This window comes from Lissotriton helveticus, chromosome 5_1 (genome assembly GCF_964261635.1).
Source record: "Lissotriton helveticus chromosome 5_1, aLisHel1.1, whole genome shotgun sequence".
NCBI classification, from domain to species: domain Eukaryota; kingdom Metazoa; phylum Chordata; class Amphibia; order Caudata; family Salamandridae; genus Lissotriton; species Lissotriton helveticus.
The window spans coordinates 396,089,985-396,105,643 of record NC_136065.1 but is presented as its reverse complement, the minus strand read 5'-3'; positions in this window follow the sequence as shown (position 1 = coordinate 396,105,643).

The following is a 15,659-nucleotide window of genomic DNA, read 5'->3' as shown; positions in this document are numbered from 1 at the left end:
TGTGAATTTGCTTACGCCTTCACTTCTCTGTTAGTCAGTGCATAGTGGAGGAGGTTGCCCTAGAGTATCTGTTTGAGAAGTGTGTTAGTTGATATTAAGAGTGTGTGTTGTGTCCAGGTCCCTGTTGCTGTCATATATTGTGTAGTATCATTGTTATGTATTTTGTATTGTCGCCGTACTGTTGGTGTTTGTGTTTTGGGGTACTGTGGGTAGGTATAGTTGGTAGGGGTTTTAGATTTAGAGTAGACCATTTTTGGGGGCTATTTGAGGGTTGGGGTATGTCTGGGAGGGGAGGGGGAGGAACTTCAGTGAGCCGCAGCTGGGATGGCTGGTCTGGCTCATACCACACTACCTCTCAAGGATGCTTGAGGCTGGTGGCAGGATGAGCAAGGGCTATCCTGCAAAGGACAAACATGACCGATGGGAGCAGGTGCGCTGGCACCACAAAAATATTTTCAAGGTGTCCCTTACTACACACCAGCTAAAGCAGTATGAGCAGATGTCGTCTCTGTGGAGACCGATCTCATAGACTTCCTGGGGCTGGAGATCAGTGGACCTGCCAGTATGTATGTATGTCATGTCTGCATATAGTGATGTGCCTTTATCCGGAACACTAAACGGAAACATGATTAGTACTTCATTTATCTTTTCTAACAATATAGGGACGTTGGTGTATTCCTGTTCCTTCACCTTGCACTGGTGCTGTATTGGCAGACTGGTCCCAACACAGGCACCCTTGCACAATGGTGCAAGGGTGCCTGTGTTGTTGCGAGGATTGTGTTTGCGCAGGAAGGCACAACTGCTTGCACAAAAGTAAAACCTGTGACCCTTTCTCCTCTTTCCATATGTATTGCAGAATGCAGCACACATGCATGCATGAGAAGACGAAGAGAACTCCAATCATGTCTCCTCCTTTTGCCTCCCCTGGGGAGCCATATGGGCTTTGCACATTCCCAGGTCAGCACTGTGTCATAAATCTGGGCAGCCATCATTAGACATGGGTGTTGTGTGATTAAAGCCCCCACAAGGCCCATGGAATACCAACCTAGTGCTGAGTCTGGCAAGGTAGTGATTTTGCCTGCGTTTCCGTACTCCATATGTATTAGGCAATACTAACCCACCCAAATTGGCTTTGTGTCACATCAAATTTATGTGACATATCAATTTGGCCCACTGGAGCATTTAAAAATGTTATGCTTGTGCGGTGCAAGGTGTTCATTAACTTGCTCCTTAGATACTTCCAGGGTAAATCGTGTCACCCATGTGCCTTGGCACACTGGACTCTGCCGTTGTGCTGGCTAGCATTACTCAATCTATCCCATCCTGGACGCATGCTTCAGGCATGTCATTATCAGTATCCTGAAGTCCAGCATCCCAGATGTTCTGGGGTGCAAATGGACTCAATGCATGCAATGAGCTGGGCATATTGCCAAATGCATTTTTCCAAGGTGTGCACTTCATCAATACTGTTATCTTATGGTATAGTTTATAAATATGGTGACATGCTAAAATGCTAAATTCAAAATGCCATATCCCCTTTCATGTCTTTTAGGTGGCCATCTTCCATTCTCATGGGGAGAGGTGCAATTATTCCAGGACCCCAATGCTACCAGTAATTGTCAATAGTAAATGGTACTATTTTGATGTATGTGTCTGATTGATGTAGGACTGAGCTATCGCAATATGCGGTGGGAGATAACACCCAGCTACCATCAATGAGCTGTCAGTCTGTGATTCAGCGCATCACTGGGCAAAACTGTCTTTAGAAATTCTCACAGACAAAGACCACTGTTTTTACAGTAAGGTACATGTAAGCTGGCCACAGGAAATACACATCTCTAAATATGTACCTAGGCCCTTAGTTACAGGGAATTGGCTTAGGGCAGCACAGCAAGTCACCTTACTGCACTGCCCTACACCAATGTGAAAGGGTGTGAATGCACCGTATTACGCAATACAGTGCGTTCCTGTCCATTCTCCCTCCACTGGCACAGTTTCATCAAACTAGTGCATATGCAAGCACACTTGCACCATGGTGCAAAGGTGCCTGTTCTGTCATCAGGATTGTTACTGTGCAGGAAGGTTTACCTTCCTGCACTGCAACAAACCTAGGAGGCCTTTTCCCTTTTCTATGTGTGCTGCAGAATACAGAGCACATAGAAAGAGATAAGGACGAGGAGAAATGAAGATACAGCACATAAATAATACTATTCCTAAGTCCAGCGCGCCCCCTACAGCAAGTCGTTGTAACGACTAGCGATGTACTGGTTCGTGTTGAAACAGAATGAAATGCGTGAAAAACGAAAACGCTTTTGTTGTAATGAGACATATTCCTATTTGACCTGTGTATATTCATGAGGCCACTCAAAGCCACGCAGGATGGATTAGTGTGGGTTCATGAATTTTATTCAGAGCCCTATGTCATGCATGTACCACTTTATGTGGGGCAAAATTGCTGCAGGGCTCTCATCAATAAACCCCTGAGTGAGAGCTGCAACGTGTGCAGCCTTGTGAAAGCCCAGATGGGGTATGCCAAGATAGCCACATTGTCTGTACTGTATCACCTCATCCATGTACACTTATGTTTATGATCAATGATCTAAACTTTTGCTGGCCGCCACTCCAACTCCCAATTTAGTATAACCAGGCCCATGAGTCAAATTTGTCAATCTGGACATCCTCATGACTGTGAAAAACTGGCCCATATGATATGGGTTCTATCTCATTGTGATTTCTGTTGCAGCTTGTGCAAATACACAGATGGCACTTGACTCAGCTTAACTGGTACTAGTTGGTGATGTCTATGTAGTGACAACTATTGCTGGTGTTGTTATGGTCAGGTACAGAGTAATTGTCTTACAATGTCAGACTAATTATGTCAGACATGTACATGTCTAGACTATGTTAACAATTTATTTATATTTTCTCCCTAGCCAACATGACTGCTGATGAGTCCTGCACCTTCAAGCTGTGCAAGGAAAGTCACCAGCATGTAGGGAATGTCCGCAAAGCATACCGGAAGATGCAGAAATTGTAGACATGTGCTAAAGCCTCTGGTATTTGGAACATTGCCAGACACAGCACACAGTCAATCCCCAGTATGTCACAAGCCATGCCAGACTACGGCCAAGCCAGGCCAGACTAGGGCCAAGCCAGGCCAGGCCAGGGCCAAGACATACACAGCCACCTCGTGTAGCTCCACCCACTTCCCCAGCAGCCCCATGTCAGCCCACATAGGCCAGGAGCCCACCTTCTCGGGACTGAGGGTTCCAATACATCGTTATCCAGAAACTAAAAAAGAGTCAACAGAAAAGTGGGCACTGTCCTTAAGAAGCATCACCAGCAGGAAACCCGCTTGAGAAACCTAAAGACGGCTATCGAATAGATAGCTTGCACAGCTGATGTGAAAGTTTTTTTTTTTTTGGACAGTTTTGGATTTTGCTTAGTTTTTTAGGTAGGTTTTAGATAGGGTATGTTTATTTAAGGTAGCTTTTAGATTTTTATATATTTTGTAATAGGTTTTAGTTTTTACATTTTTATGAGGATTTAGTGGGTAGGGGAAAATGTTTAGGTTTTTAGAAAAAGAAAGAAAGAAAGAACAGAAATACCCCCAAAAATATTTTTGTCTAGGATTTGATGTGTATGTATGTTGGACACGGCCTCGTGGCGTGGGCCTATTCCTCCTGCATGGCGGGCCCAGGATGACATCGGCCCTCCGTCGACTCCCTGTCGACCCCCTTGACACGAACCTTCACGAAACCTTGACAAGAGAAGAACCCCTGGCAACCTCCAGCTCTCCCCCCCATGGGACACCGGCGGACCCCGCTCGCCATCCCTGCCAGTCTGGCGACCATGCCAGGCCCCCATGTCCGGCCCGACTCCATCTTGGGCCCATCACGTCCCGGACACGTGGCCGCAGCCATCCCTGGCCCCGGCCTCAGCGACGGCCCGACATCGAGGCACCAAGATCCTCCCGGGTGGGTGAGTGGCCACTTAACAGATCCGAGAGGCGGGAAGTTTCGATGGCCCTCCAGCCGTCACCGGACGCCTGGTATCGATCGCCCTCCAGCCTCCCTGGGCACTGGCTCCACCCCCCTGCTGGGTGTCTGGACACCTTCATCCCGGCCCCTCTGACCCCCAGGCGCGAGGGTCCGGACATCAAACGCCTCCAGTCCTATATCTGGGCCAGCCGTGGATTAGGACGCCAGTTGTATCTTGGAGTCGAAACCCTGCTGACCTCGTCGCGGCTGATCCTGATCCGAACTCTTGCACCTGGAACCTTCAAGGCCCTGCTGACGCTGTCGCGGCCTGACCAAGCTGAACCACCTTCGAGGCCCTGCTGACGCTGTCGCGGCCTGACCAAGCTGAACCACCTTCGAGGCCCTGCTGACGCTGTCGCGGCCTGACCAAGCTGAACCGCCTTTGAGGCCCTGCTGACGCTGTCGCGGCCTGACCACACTGATCCTCCTCCGAGGCCCTGCTGACGCTGTCGCGGCCGGAGCAACACTGAACTATCCAAGCACCAGTTGGTGCCAAGACTGTCCCGCTACCCCTTTTTCCCGAAACCAAGACTTTGCGGATCCCTCGATCCTTGCCTGCTAACCGATCAAGGACTTGCCTTCATTGCCTATATAAAGATTCTTGTGAACATTCCTCCTGTGTGGTGTCCTTCTGTAAGTAGTGTGATTGCTCAAGCTGGTACGATTGTAGGAGAGGAGCCTCGCCAAGGAGGCCTCCCTACGGCGCTCGGCCTATTCCATAGAGGGAGGTGGGTCTCGGGGCGGACAGTCAGACATCTTCTGTCTCCCCTGGGGTCGCCTTTCCAACAATGTAGTTTATTTATAGGTGTAGTTGATGTTTGCATTGTGTGACTATGCGTGTTAAAGGGGGTGGAGGTTGATGCTTAACATGTCTGTTGTAGTATATGTGTAGCATAGGTTAAGATGAGATTAGGTGGGGGGCGCTAGAGGGCGCACTGCGGGATACCTGGCTGAGAAGGCAGATCTGCCGGACGGACCTACAATAATGGTATTTACCCCGCGTACGGCGACTGGACCCGGTACTGCCATACATGTGCTGTGAGCGGAATAAGTGGAGCCTCTGATGGAGCGTATTTGGTGGAGTTTCTGCCAGCGGGTGTGCAGCTAACTGCATTGGAAGGGTTGACCTGGAACGTCCATGGACCGGGTAAGATGGCGCCCGCAGCCCGTTTGGCCATGTAATCCCTAACTGCTGCCCAGCCGGTACTCCAGAGAACAGCGGCTCACATCAGAGATGCATGTTAACTTCTGGTGCGGGGACGCTGTATGGAATGTGCCCACGGGATCAGTGTTACTTTTGCAGCGGAGAGCCGCATTTATTGCATGAAGACTCACAAAATGGCGACCCCCTTTAGACCGAACTACCTGCACATCAGCGTTTCTACTGCGTAATGGTGATCACACAGGTACGCACTACGAACCTTGGGAGGGACTGCGATAAACTCTAACCCCCGGACTGCTCCCTCGCATATAAACTCTGTATGTGCACTGCTCTCCACACGGGGCATAAACGCGGAAATGGCACGAACCTGAAATACAAGATGGCGGCGCCCATGAAATAAAGCGCATGGTGGGACATATGCAGACTGCAGGCGACCGCAACGGGCTATGTGGCAACATGACCGAGGACTGGAACAACTCACGTACTCCCGACGGCACAACACCCCTGGCTGCGTTCGTATCTTGAAAAACGCATTATCGCTGTGCAACCCTTATCCCTAGCCGCATAATGTGCGGTGCTTCGATCGCTACGCCCCCATGCACCACTAACAACTATTGAGCAGCCGCGCTTCTGAGCTAAGTAGCTGCGTGTGGATGAGATAGCTGCATAGCTGATCACCGGGCCCAACGAGGCACGAAGGCAGAACCGTCCCACAGCCCGGTCAGCACAGTCACAGCGGGGACACCTGAGGATCCGCCCTTCTGCTGGACGTGGTTCACACCGCGAGATGCGTTGATCATTTCGGCCCGACTGTGCCACCAAGACCATTCCACATCCGTGCATGCCTGGCAGCCATACTAAACAGACCTCCTGCTGACCTGCCCGTCTGGCCTCGGCTGGGAATAGACTACCGACCCATCGGCTTTCACTCGGAGGGACTGGCCGACGGCCCCATTGCTCAACTTATGGACCAGGAGGCGCCTTGCTGCTATTGGGGGGAGACACTCCGGCCTAGAGACTGAGCCCGTTTTATAGCGCGACCTTTCACATCCTCTCACAGTATTGCCTCACCGCAGCTCCCTCCACACCTGTAACGCCCTTGACGCGTCGCCTCGAACCATCATCCCGTATAATTGGCATAGCCTACCTGCCTCCAGATGGGGAAACCGGACAGGCAGCAGTCGAAGCTCACCTTCGAACAACGCAAACCACCCCGTGGACAAACATCGCACTCAGACACGGAAACGGACACAGACCCCATCCCGACCCAGGGTATGGAATCTATTCTGAAGGCCATCCAGTCAAGCCTCCAAGACATCAATGGCAAACTAGACCATCTCACCGCCCGCATGGACACTATGGCAACCAAAGTCGACCGCCATGACGAACGCCTGGACGAAGCTGAAACACGGATTTCAGCAGTGGAAGACGAAGCCCACACCAGCACTACCAAATGCACTGGCTTTGAAAAGATATTGGAGGTGATCAGATCTAAGGCGGAGGATTTGGAAGCCAGATCGCGACGTAACAACATTCGCGTAGCAGGCGTACCAGAATCCACGAATGTTGGCAAAATGGAGTCATATGTGGAGGAGATGTGTCTCGCCTTGTTTGGCAAAGAGAAACTGTCGCCTGTCTTTATTGTAGAAAGAGCCCACCGTTCACTGGCACCACGTCCACCACGGGCACTCCGCCCAGGCCGATTGTAGCCCGCATATTAAACTATCGTGACCGCGATGTGATCTTGAGGATGGCGCGTGAGAAGAAAGATCTCAACTACCAAAACAACCGGATCGAATTCTATCCAGACTTCACACTGGCTGTGCAACAGGCCCGCAAAGAATTCAACGGAGCAAAGGCGAAACTACGCGAACCACAAATAGAATACGCCATGCTGTATCCCGCACGACTGAAAGTCACCTGGGACGGACAATCAACGATGCTCTCCACGCCGAAAGCTGCAAAGGACTTCATCAAGAAGATAGTCAATCATCGCAAAGAAAGTAAGCGCCGAGACCGAGACCATGATGCAGATTGAACGATCCCTGGGATGGAACTGCACTTTCTTGGCCACAGATGATTCGGAACGCTTGCTAAGTAGGTGCGAGGTTCATTGCTTATCTGGTGCAGAGGACTCTATTGAAGTAGCTGCGCGGAAGGCGGTAAGTTCAATATGTACATTATTGTTAAGGGCTCAGAGGCATGCCCTCCCTGTCACTGCTGTCCTCTAGCTGGTTGCCCACGTACTTTTGGTGCCACTAACAGTCGGAGGCGAGTGCTTGTTCACTTTTGCCCGACCAGTTTGGACAGCTGTGTCTATAAACTGGAACTGTCCGGAGCTCGGACTGCACTCACCTTGGTCGGGGGGAAGAGGTGTGATACAGCATAACATTGCCGGAGGTTAGACCTTGCCTTGTAGAAAGCGACCATTAGGGACTTGCTGCCCCTGCACTTACACGCCTCACCTGAGGAAGTACTGTTTGTTGTTATTACGGGGCACGCTCCGCCCACACCATTGGGCCTGTCACTAGCGGTGCCACCCATAAGGCACGCTTTAGCGGAACATTATCATCTGCCACATACTCTCCACGTTCATCTGCAGCATGTACTGTTATAGACTGCGTTGATGCTCCATACTATGCATGCTATGTGCTTAAGTTCAATGGCACTGTATGTCTTGATGCCATGGTTCAGTTGTTGATAGAAAACGCAGGCCGTCCCCATCCATTAGATTGGATGGTGATGTGTAGTCCAGGCGGACCCCCCCTATGGGTGTTCCCCACGAATGTTGTATGAAGTTGGGTTGTTTAACTAGGGTATGGCATCAGCAGGATTGGGCTGCTGTTGTGGGAGGGGGGGCGGGACGAGAGGGTCTTTGTTTTAGTTTTTGGATCAAACTGCTTGAGACGCATTGCTGACATCCACACCGATAATACCGTATGCTCTATCATCTATGCCTGTTAGTACTGTATGTTATTTCTCATAAGTAGTAGTTCGCGAGATAAGATTGGAAACGTTCACGGATTACACCTTCAACTCTCATGACTGCCTCTACTTTAAGTGAGCAGAAGCTGACCTTCCTCACATGGAACATACGGGGCTACACTAATCCGAAGAAGATACGTCAGATATTCACATGTCTAGATAGGTGGCACGTGGATATTGTCCTAGTCTAGGAAACGCATGACGCCCCACACTCACACGCCACAGTAGGTAGACGCTGGGCGGAATCCATTCACTGCTCCAAGTACTCGTCTTACTCCAGGGGGGTCTCAATATTAATCAAGAAAGGGACACATTTTAAGATCGACACTAGACACTAGACACTAACGGCTTCTATATCATATTACGAGGAACACTGCGCGGGCAACGGCTTACCGTAGTGAATACATATGGCCCCAATGTAGATGCTCCTGAATTCTTCCACGAAATATGGCGACACTTACACGCGGACACGGACCGTTTGCTGTTGTGGGACGGTGATCTGAATCTAGCCCTAGATGACCGCCTGGATAGATCAGGCATCACGACTGAATCACATAAACAGGCACGAACGACACTGCAGGATATGATGGCGGAACTACATCTCCAAGACATATGGAGAACACGACATCCGGGCTTATGCGAGGCTACACACACGTCAGCGGCAAACGGTAGCTGGTCCCGAATTGATTACTGGCTAGGATCACAGGAACTGTTACTGTGGACGCGACATGTTGCCCACATGCCCAAAACACTGTCGGACTATAACCCCGTAAAAATATCCCTCCACATTCCCAACTACACTCCACCCCCATATAGCTGGTGATTCAATGCTGCAGAACTGACAGACTCACTCTACGCTGACTCCATAGAAAAAGCGATTGTTGAATACTTTCAGATAAATGAACAGTCTACGGGGAATGCATGTCTTTTATGGGAAGCTTTCAAATCCACAATACGGGGGATTTGCATGAGCACGACAGTAGGTATATTAAGGGACATCAGAACGCAATTACAACGCTGTGAGACTAAGCTCAGCTTGCAGGAACATGAATATGAGCAATCACAAAATCCGCTCATACTCGCCGACATCCGGCAAACACTGTCTGAGCACCAATCCTTTGCGCTAGACGAGATTAAATATCTCACTAAGCGCTCCATAGCTAGGGCATATGGAGAGGGAGGCCGCCCTGGCCGAGTCCTAGCTTCGAAGATCTGTGAAGGTCGCAGATCCTCCAACATCACTCAGATTCGAGATGATGATGGTACCCCACACACAGATCCAGTGGGTGTTCTGCGAGGCTTTGTTCACACTTACCGAGACCTATATAAATCGCGCCCAGTAGCCACCTCCGCAGAGACACTCCAATATCTGGAAGACGTCACTATTGCATGGTTATCCGACAATCAAAGGGCGTATTTATCACTCCCAATCACGGTGGAAGAAGTAGAAGAAGTTATCACTTTGCTCCCTAACGGCAAAGCTCCAGGCCCAGATGGGTTTACCTGTGAATTTTACAAGACCTATAAGACCCTATTAGCACCCCGCTTGGTGGCGATGTTTGGCGAAGCACATGACGAACAAATACTCCCGCCGACACTACGGGAAGCAATCATCATAGCGCTACTTAAACCTGACAAGGATCCTGAGGATTGCAATTCATATCGCCCTCTGCTAAATGTAGACTCAAAGATCCTCGCTAAAATACTTGCCACGCGGTTACAGCCGCTCATGACGAATCTAGTCCTTCCGGACCAGTCGGGTTTTATACCCTCCAGAGCCGCCACACATAACACGAGGTCACTCTTTGTGGTCTCTCACTATCTGATCCCGAGCAGGAAAGCGGTTGCAGTTATGTTAGATGCCGCTAAGGCATTTGACTCCCTTGAATGGTCCTACCTCATCACGATACTCCATAGAATGGATATTTATCCAATGGGTGCAGCTCCTATATATGAGGCCACCAGCAAGAGTTAAAAACAACGGCTACGTATCTGAAGCATTCGACATAGAACGCGGGACACGGCAGGGATGCCCGCTGTCCCCCTTGTTGTTTGCTCTGGCTCTGGAGCCCCTGGCGTGTATTGTCCGACAGAAACACCACCACTCAGCGCTCCAATTCCCTAGTCGACCCCTGCACATTTCGCTATACGAGGACGACATGTTATTGTATGTACGGGATTCAGCGAGTGTTGGAAAGGCGATCCCCGGGGGAGACAGAAGATGTCTGACTGCCTGCCCCCAGACACACCTCCGGGATAGAATAGGCCGAGCGCCGTAGGGAGGCCTCCTTGGCGAGGCTCCTCTCCTACAATCGTAACAGCGGAGTAATCACACTACTACAGATGGACACCACACGAAGGGATATTCTCAAGATTCTTTATATAAGCAATGAAGGCTCGTGCTTGTCGTAGCAGAACACAGGGGTTGAGGGACCCGTAAAGTCTCGGATTCGGGGACAAGGGGGTAGCGGGACAGTCTTGGCACCAACTGGTGCGTGGATAGTTCAGCGTTGAGCAGGCCGCGACAGCGTCAGCAGGGCCTCAAAGGTGGTTCAGCTTGGTCAGGCCGCGACAGCGTCAGCAGGGCCTCGAAGGTGGTTCAGCTTGGTCAGGCCGCGACAGCCTCAGCAGGGCCTCGAAGATGGTTCAGCTTGGGCAGGCCGCGACAGCGTCAGCAGGGCCTCGAAGATGGTTCCGCTCGGTCAGGCCGCAACAGCGTCATCAGGGCCTCGAAGGTGGTTCAGCTTGGTCAGGCCGCGACAGCGTCAGCAGGACCTCGAAGATGGTTCAGCTTGGTCAGGCCGCGACAGCGTCAGCAGGGCCTCGAAGGTTCCAGGTGCAAGAGTTCGGATCAGGATCAGCCGCGACGAGGTCAGCAGGGCTTCGACTCCAAGATACAACTGGGGTCCTAATCCAGGGCTGGCCCAGATATAGGACGGGAGGCGTTTGATGTCCGGACCCTCGCGCCTGGGGGTCAGAGGGGCCGGGATGAAGGTGTCCAGACACCCAGCAGGGGGGTGGAGCCAGCGCCCAGGGAGGCTGGAGGGCGATCGATACCAGGCGTCCGGTGACGGCTGGAGGGCCATCGAAACTTCCTTCCTCTCGGATCTGTCAAGTGGCCACTCGACCACCCGGGAGGATCTTGGTGCCTCGATGTCGGGGCTCCGCTGAGGCCGGGGCCAGGGTTGGCTGCGGCCACGTGCTCGGGACGTGATGGGCCCAAGATGGAGTCGGGCCGGACATGGTGGCCTGGCATGGTCGCCAGACCGGCAGTGTTGGCGAGCAGGGTCCGCCGGTGTCCCAGGGGGGGAGAGCTGTAGGTTGCCAGGGGGGCTGCTTTCGTCGAAGTTTCGGAAAGGTTCGTGCCAGGGGGGTCGACAGCGAGTCGACGGAGGACCGATGTCGTCCTGGGCCCGCCATGCGGGAGGGGTAGGCCCACGCCACAAGGCCGTGTCCAACATACGTCCCCTCCAGCTGAAGGCGGGGAGAGTCACCCATCTTCTTGGGGATTCTCTTCGTCGAGGCGGAAGAAGCGGGACAGGCCATCCGCGTTGGCGTGGTCGTTGCCAGGGCGATGCTCCACCGTGAAGTCCATCCCTTGGAGGGAGATGGACCATCATAGCAGCTTTGGGTTTTCGCCACGCATGTGCATCAGCCACCGTAGTGGCCGGTGGTCGGTCTGCACCCGGAAGTGGGTGCCGAAGAGGTAGGGCCTGAGTTTCTTGAGGGCCCATACGACGGCGAAGGCCTCTCTCTCAATGGTGCTCCATCGCTGCTCTCTGGCCAGCAGCCGCCGGCTAATGAAGGCCACAGGATGGTCAACCCCCTCGGGGTCAATCTGGGATAGGACCGCCCCGATGCCGTGCTCCGAGGCGTCGGTCTGGACTACGAACTCCCGGCTGTAGTCAGGGGCTTGGAGCACAGGGGCGGTGCACATGGCTGCTTTCATAGTCTCGAAGGCCACCTGACAAGCGGGTGTCCATTGCACTTTCTGTGGCCGGTTCTTCGAGGTTAATTCTGTGAGGGCCCCCACAATGCTCCCATAGTTTTTGATGAAGCGCCGATAATATCCAGTGAGCCCCAGGAAGGCTCGGACGGCAGTCTGGGTGACCGGGGGCTCCCAGGCTAGGATGGCATCAATCTTTGGTTGGAGCGGAGCCACTTGGCCGCTCCCCACTTGGTGTCCCAGATAGGTCACGGACCCTTGACCTATCTGGCACTTGCTGGCTTTCACAGTTAGTCCGGCCCGCCGGAGGGCCGTCAGGACCTTCCAGAGGTGCTTCAGGTGCTCGGTCCAGTGGAGGCTGTACACTGCAATGTCGTCTAGGTAGGCGGCACTGAATTCTTCTAGCCCCGCCAGCACTTTGTTCACTAGTCTCTGGAAGGTGGCCGGGGCGTTTTTCATGCCGAAGGGCATCACCTTGAATTGAAAGTGACCATCGGGCGTTGAGAAGGCCGACCGCTCCTGGGCGCCAGGGGTGAGGCCGATCTGCCAATACCCGGCGGTGAGGTCGAAGGTACTGAGGTACTTGGCGGCTCCCAGGCGGTCGATTAGTTAGTCGGCCCGGGGGATGGGATGTGCGTCTGTTCGGGTAACAGCATTCAGTCCCCGGTAGTCGACGCAAAACCGGAGTTCTGGAGGGGTGCCAGGTGCGGCGGCTTTGGGGACCAGGACAACGGGGCTGGCCCATGGACTGTCGGAGGGTTCGACCACCCCCAGGGCTAGCATCTTGGTAACTTCTGTCTGGATGCAGGCCTGAACTCGGTCGGGGACTCGGTAAGCCCGGTGTCGCACTGGCTGGCTGTCCCCGGTGTCGACATCGTGGACACACCACTGGGTAACCCCGGGAGTGAGGGAGAACAGGTCTGTGAACTGCCCCAACAGCTCTTGGCAGTCTCGGCGCTGTGTGGGGGTCAGGTCGGGAGAGAGAGAGATCCCCTCGACGGAGCCGTCCTTCTCCGCGCACTTTAGGAGGTCAGGCAAGGGCTCGGAGTCGTCTTCGGCTCCATCGTCGGTAGCCAGCAGCAGGCTCAGTTCTGTGCGGGCAAAATGAGGTTTGAGCCGGTTGGCGTGCAGAACCCGGAGGGGGTTCCGGGGGGACTCCAGGTCCACGAGGTAGGTGACGGGGCTCTTGCGCTCGATCACTTTGAAGGGGCCCGACCATTTGTCCTGGAGGGCACAAGGTTCGACCGGGGACATGACCCAGACCTGCTGGCCCGGCTCGAACTCGATGGATGAAGAGTTCTGGTCATACCAGCGTTTCATGTCCTCCTGACTGGCCTCCAGGTTGGCCTCGGCAAGGGCCCGGAACTTCCGAGTCTGGTTTCGGAGGGTCAGGAGGTACCGGTAGACATCCGGCGGTGCGTTTTGGACGGAAGTTTCCCAGCCTTCTTTGACCAGGCTGAGGGGACCTCGGACAGGGTGTCCGTACAAGAGTTCGAAGGGGCTGAACCCCAGGGACTTCTGCGGTACCTCCCGATAGGCGAACAAGAGGCAGGGCAGCAGGACGTCCCATTTGCGGCGGAGGGGCTCTTCTAGGCCCTGGATCATCCCCTTGAGTGTTCGGTTAAACCGCTCCACAAGTCCATTCCCTTGGGGGTGATACGGGGTGGTGAACTTATATGTGACCCCGCACTGTTGCCACAGGGACCGCATATACTTCGATATAAAGTTTGTGCCCCGATCACTCACGACCTCTCGGGGGAATCCTACTCTGGAGAAGATCCCCATCAGGGCTCGGCCCACCACGGGGGCCGTGATGGTTCTGAGGGGGATGGCTTCAGGATAGCGGGTGGCGTGGTCCACCAGGACAAGGATGAAGCGATGTCCTTGCGAGGTTTGGGGGTCCAGGGGCCCCACAATGTCGATCCCTACTCGCTCGAAGGGGGTGGTCACTACTGGAAAAGGTTGGAGCGGGGCCTTCACCTTCCCCCCGCTCTTTCCGCTGGCTTGGCATGTCGGGCAGGTGCGGCAGTGGTTATGCACATCGTTGCGCATTTTCGGACAGTAGAAATGGGTCACCAGGCGGCTGTAAGTTTTGTCCTGCCCCAGGTGCCCGGAGAGGGGCACATCGTGTGCCAGGTTCAAAAGGAAGTCTCTGAATCGTAGGGGGACCACTAACACTCGGCTGGCCCCTAGCTCGGCAATTTTCTGTTCACTGTATAGGAGGCCTTGGTCCCAGTAGACCCAGTGGGACCCCGAGGTGTCCCCGGGAGCTTGGGCGGTGGCTTGCTGTCGGGTCCCCTCGAGGGAAGGGCAGGCCTTCTGCTCCTACCGGAACTGTTCTCGGGTGGGGCCACCCTCTTGGCGCCATTGGGCTAGTTCGGGTATGTCGCTGAGCTCGCGGCTGTTTTCGTGGTCGGGCTCCGATGGCCTGGGCTCGGAGTCGGACTCTTCATTGTCTGTGGGTGGTGAAGGCGCGGGCCACTCCGGTTCTTCGGTCGGGGCGGCCTCGGTCGCCGCCGAGGCTCGGGCTGTCATAGATCGGGTTCGTCGCGCAGACCCACTCTGGTAGTCCCATCATGCCGAGATGTTCTCTCCGCTCGACTTGGGCCCAGGGAGAGCTCTCGAGGTCGTTTCCGAGGAGGCAGTCTACGGGGGTGTCGTCCCGGACGGTCACCTTGAGGGTACCCGACACTCCCCCCCATTCGAAGGGGATTCGGGCCATCTGACACAGAGTCTCGGAGTTGTCGGCGGCCCTCACGGGGCATCGTACGTTTGGTATGATCTGTTCAGGGTCACCAAGTGGCAGCGGACGGCCGTCACACTGGCTCCCGTGTCTCGGAGGGCTTCGGTCCGTCGTCCATTGATGTGGACCCACTGACGGTATTTTCGAGTGTTGCTCGGTAGCGGGGCCTGGGGGACCATGTCTCTTTTGCCCAGGCAGGCTAGGGCCATGGCGGCCGGTTCATATTCTGTCTGATCTTCCTCAAAGACCTCTTCGTCCTCTTCTCCCCCTTCTCCCAGGGCTACAGCAGTGACCTGGCGGGTCGGAGGCCCAGTGGTGCCGGGACGCTGGTTCATGGGGCAGAGGGGGTCACTGGCATAGTGACCTGGCCGCTGGCATCTGTGGCAAGTAATGTTCGGGTGGGGCCCCGGCCGTGCTGGGGGGGTCCCTCTTCTGATCAGGGACGGTGAAGTGTTATTCTGGGGGGACCCCCGAGGCGGACTCCGGCCCGGGGCCGACGGGAAGTCTCGGCTCCTGTTCTGGCCTCCTCCGCCGCCACGCTGGCGGGGGTGCCCCTGGCCGTTCCGTCCCGCCTCTCCGATCGGGGTCCGGGGGACCCGGGTGCTCACCCATCGATCGGCCTCGATGGCGAGTTTCCGTGGCTCGGTCAGCTTGCTGTCGAGAAGATGCTGTCTGAGCTCGAAGAAGCAGTTGTTGGAGAGGTGTTCCCAAACGATGAGGTCGAACAGCTGCTCGTAGGTGGACACTTTGCTGCCCTTTATCCATCCTTCCAGGGCCCTGCTA